The 4,587-nt window shown below is 44.3% G+C and overlaps 1 protein-coding gene across 1 annotated transcript in view; it reads right to left on the bottom strand.

Moving 5' to 3' along the window:
* The window catches only part of Lmo2 (LIM domain only 2), a 24,445-nt gene extending 20,827 nt beyond the window's left edge, over positions 1 to 3,618 (bottom strand). The window contains exon 1 of the mRNA XM_028766981.1: positions 3,502 to 3,618. The gene's annotated coding sequence lies outside the window, so the exon portion shown is untranslated. The remainder of the gene's footprint in view (positions 1 to 3,501) is intronic.
* Between the last annotated feature and the right edge of the window lie 969 nt (positions 3,619 to 4,587).

Genomic DNA, 4,587 nt, shown 5'->3' with positions numbered 1-4,587 from the left:
CATCCCCTTCCCCACGTCCTGCCTTTTTGTGTTTATAACCCCTGTGTGAATAAGTAAAAATTATGATTTGAAAAAAATAAATTATAAAAAAGATTTATTTATTTATTTTTATGTATATAAGCACACTGTAGCTGTCCTCAGACACACCAGAAGGTAGCATTGGATCCCATTAAAGATGGTTGTGAGCTACCATGTGGTTGCTGGGAATTGAACTCAGGACTTCTCGAAGAGCAATCAGTGCTCTTAACTGCTGAGCCTCCTACTGTCTTCTCTTTTATCCCTATCTAGAGTATTTGCTTTGTCCCTGCTTCAAAACTCTAAGGCTAAAATAGAATGACTAAGCATAGAGGCTTTAATATAAATAAACATAATTTTGACTGTCTGCTTCAAAATTATTCTTTAGTTTGCTATCAGGGTAAACTAAAGCAAATTCCATTGATAAAATAGAAGAAATGGTAAATACAGGGTTAGGAGTAGTAACTGGGATAGATACCATGTGTGATGGGCAGAGCACTGTCCCCAGCATAAAGTATATGCTCAGTAAACACCAATGATTCCTGTGGTCAGTAGAGAAGCTCCCCTAGGTCTATCTGTCTGGTACAGCTCCCGCTATATGTTTATCCTAAAGGTCTGGTCTCCCCACCTCTGAATCTTAGAGTGACAATCTTCCTGAGTTCCTGTCATTCTTAGCTCTCAGACCTGGGCACATGCCTCATTAGCTTTTGTGATTTCGTGCATGCAGCATCTTGTCACCTCAAAAGAAGCGTCTTGCCTTAAGTTCTTGGAAAAGAGAGAGAATGATTTTCATTTATTAGCTTCCTGCATAGTGACCTCAGTTTGTAGCTGTTTAATAATTTGCTTTAAACTGAAGACTTTCAATATCCTGTCCATGTTATCAACTGGATTCATGCTGGTGCAGTGACTGGAGGGTCATTATGTTAGGAAGTTCTCCTCAGAGTCATCATGTTGGGAGCTAAAACTATATGTCTCTTAGAAGAAAGAAAGGGAATGCTTCATGACATTGGAATTAGAAGTGAAATCTTGGCTCCCACACTAAGGACAAAGGCAACAAAATTAAAATTAGGCAAACTGGACTACATCAAAACCAAGGGATTTTGGACATCAAAGGGCACCATCAGTAGAGTAGAAAGTAGCATAATCCTGGAATAGCATAATGTATTCACAAATGATCTGATTGAACTGAGGACCCAGAACATAGAACAGCTCAACAAAAACAAAACAAGCAGGCCAATCTAAAAGCGAGCAAAGACTTTGCACTCAGGTTTCTCCAAAGCAGGTATCCGAGTACCCATTGAACACACAAACACGCTTGCCCACGAAGAGAAGAGACGCCACCCCATGGCTGTTGGAGGGCTTCTATAAGGAAGGAGGTGTCAGAGCAGAGGATGTTGTTTAGCGCAGAGTGCGCATGAGCTTGGCTATGGCTGCTCAGGGTGGGTGAAACCTGGCCTTCCACCTCTGGCACCAAAACTGAAAACAAACAAAAAATAAAAGTAACTGAAAATATCAAGTGTTGGCAAAGCCCTGGAGAAGTTGGAATGCTTATGCATTGCCGATAGTAATATGAAACAGTATAGCCATTATGAAAACGGTATGTCAGCCTCCTCTGGATCCAATAATTGAAAACAAGGATGTGAACAGATTATTTGTATTCCCGTACCCATACAGTAGTCTTCACAGTACACATTTGTATATTCTTCATGGTAGACAGGGTGGAGACACCCAAGTGTTCACTGACAGATGAGCAGGACAGGAGGTAGAACCATGTACACATAATGGTATAGTGTTCCAGCGCAAAGATGGAGGGCAATTCCGACTCACAACAAAATATGGATGTATCCAGAAGACATTACGCTAAGTGGAGTAAGCCACCGGTAACTACGACCAGAGGCTATGACTTCACTCTTAGGAGGTTTTTAGAGGAGTCAAATTCATAAAGCCAGGTAGTAGAATGGCGCTAAGATGCGGAGATGTTATTTAATAGATCCATCATTTCACTTGGGGAAGATTAAAAAAGGACAGGCCCTGGAGATAGATGGGGGTGAGAATTGCACAGTAATGTGAATGTGTCCAGTGTCACTGAACTATGCACTTGGGAGTGTTTAGACGGTAGATTTTGTGTATATTTACCATAAAATTTTATATGTGTTTTACTACACACACAAAGAAGCCTAGTGAAAGTGAATGGCCATTCCCTGGCTGCACATCTGTCCCATGAGCAGAATTTGATGCATGGTGTTAGAGAGCTCACAGCCTTCTCAGGCTCATCCATGATCCCCTTTAACATCCCCAGTTCTACAGTGGAGCCAGACCCATGAGCTGTGAGACAGTCTTCGGGTACGTCAGTGGTCACCCCTGGCTCTACAGACCTCTAGGAGCTGTATCAGTTCCCAGGTCCCTCACAGCCTTCCTTGTGGAAGCCTGTGTGGCTCCAAGGCCAGAGAATGGGCACATTAATCACTATGCACAACCAATCATTCCATAACCCAACACCCTTCTGTCATCTGCTAGCTCTAAGGACCTAAGAGGGACACATTCTAGACCGTGGATTTTGGGAGACGAGGGTCTCCTATACATGAATAATTGTTTTTAATTTTATTTATTTATTTTTTACTTATTCACTTTGCATCCCACTTACTACCTTGCCTCCCCCCCAGTCACCCCTCCAACAATCCTTCCTCCCTCCCCATCCCCGTCTCTTCTAAGTGGTCTCCCCCCCCATATCTCCCCTATCCTGGCACTTCAAGTCTCTGCAAGGCTAGGTGCTTACATGAATAATTTTTTAAAGCCTGATCAGGCCACAGCCTCTTCCGAAGGCAGCAGGGCTAAAGTGGGCCGTCTCCACTCCCCACACTCTCAGGCTATTGCAGGAGGAGTCTTGAATCAGATCTCACAAAGAAAGAACCATCAAAAAAAATATTCCATTTGTTATTTCCTGTGCCCTCCATCTGGAAATATCTTTTATCTGGCAACTTTTGCAAAGCAGATTGAATTTTGAAGGAGGCCCCTCTAGCTTTTTCACTGGCTTTCCTATCACTCCAGGAAGTCATTTCCATCTTAACCTTCAGGAGGTCATTCATGGAGTGGTGGCTCGGGATGGGAAACAGGACCAGCATGAAGCCACAGCCAGTCTTTGGAAATGTGAGGTATCTTTAACTCCCAAACAGCCACATGGAACAAAAGAGTTAAGTCTGGCTGATAGGCACATACTCCTTCAACTCAAACATTACTTCCTTAGGGAAGTCCTCTCCACACACACACCTTCCCCCACCCCCAGGACCAATGGGATCAGAGCTTTACCTTTGCAGGACTGAACTACAAACTCAGATCTCACTTTGTAACTTTCCATATTAGGGTCATTAGGTTGAGTCTGGTGCCCCAGCGCTGTTCAGAATTAAACTTAAGAGCATCTGGAGGTATGTGGCGCTCAGCAAGTACTGTTGAAGGAATGAATGGATTGACTAGTCAAACATGTCTTACCTGCCTCTCCACACGTCACTGAAGATCCAGGTAGAAGTGCCTTCTTTCCAGAAAATGTAAGGAACTCAGTTTAAGTAGTCAGGAGAAAAGAGTGTACGTTGTGTGGGCGGTGGTGTTTGTGTGGGTGGTGGTGGCCGGGGAATCCTTATCTTCAGTTGGAGAAATGTTTCCTCAGGTCCTTGATAAAGCCGGGAAAAGTGCCCTCAGGGCTTCTGATAGCAAACAAGTGTCCTTGATAGAGGATAGGGGCTGGGTGGGGCAGGTCAGGCTTTGGCCTGGGCAAAGAGATGGATTCTAACGGTCTCTCTGCTGTGAAAAGGCTGCTTCCTGCCCAGTTTCCCCCCTCCTGCCAGCTTGTTAAAGGAGAGGAACCTTCTTCAAGGCGTTCAAGGAGGGATGTTCTGGGCAGTCTGAGGAAGCCAGTGCTCTGGCTTTAGATTCTTAGAAATCCCCCAGGAGTTGAAAAGTTCATTCCTATCTAGTAGGAGAAGAAATTGGGACAAAACCCTTCCGAAAACCTTAAGTCTGCCTCAACTAGAGAGTCACAGGAGAGTTGCTCATGAGACTCTGGTATTCTGGCTTACAGGTCTTTTGAAAAAAAAATGTGTGTGCCTTAGTTTCTTTTCCAGTTGTGGTGATAAAACACCATGACGAAAACAGCTTAAAGGAGACAGATTTGTTTAACACACAGTTCCAGGTTCCAGCCCTTCCTAGTGGTAAAACCAGGGAACCAGGGCTTGGAGCAGCTAGCTACATTCCATATCAAAAAAGAAGACCACAGTGACCGCATACTTGGGACTCCGTGCTTTATCCATTTATAGGATCCCAGCCAGCCAAGCAACATCCTCGCCCTCATCGGATTGATACACTAATACCCACCCATTAATACAATAGAGATAACCCTCCACAGGCATGCCCAGAAACCCATGATGCTGTCAAGTTGACAACACTAATGTGTTTGCACTTGCCTGTGGAAGCCAGAGGTTGAAGGTAGGTGTCTTCCTCTATCGCTCTACCCACTCCTCTGCTCTTTATTTGAGACAGGGAGTCTCACTGAACCTGGGGCTCATTGACTGACTAGATTGA

The sequence above is a fragment of the Grammomys surdaster genome, unplaced genomic scaffold (genome assembly GCF_004785775.1).
Source record: "Grammomys surdaster isolate TR1022 unplaced genomic scaffold, NIH_TR_1.0 170, whole genome shotgun sequence".
NCBI lineage: Eukaryota > Metazoa > Chordata > Mammalia > Rodentia > Muridae > Grammomys > Grammomys surdaster.
The sequence above is the reverse complement of the archived record's forward strand: the minus strand, read 5'-3'. Positions and strand labels throughout refer to the sequence as shown.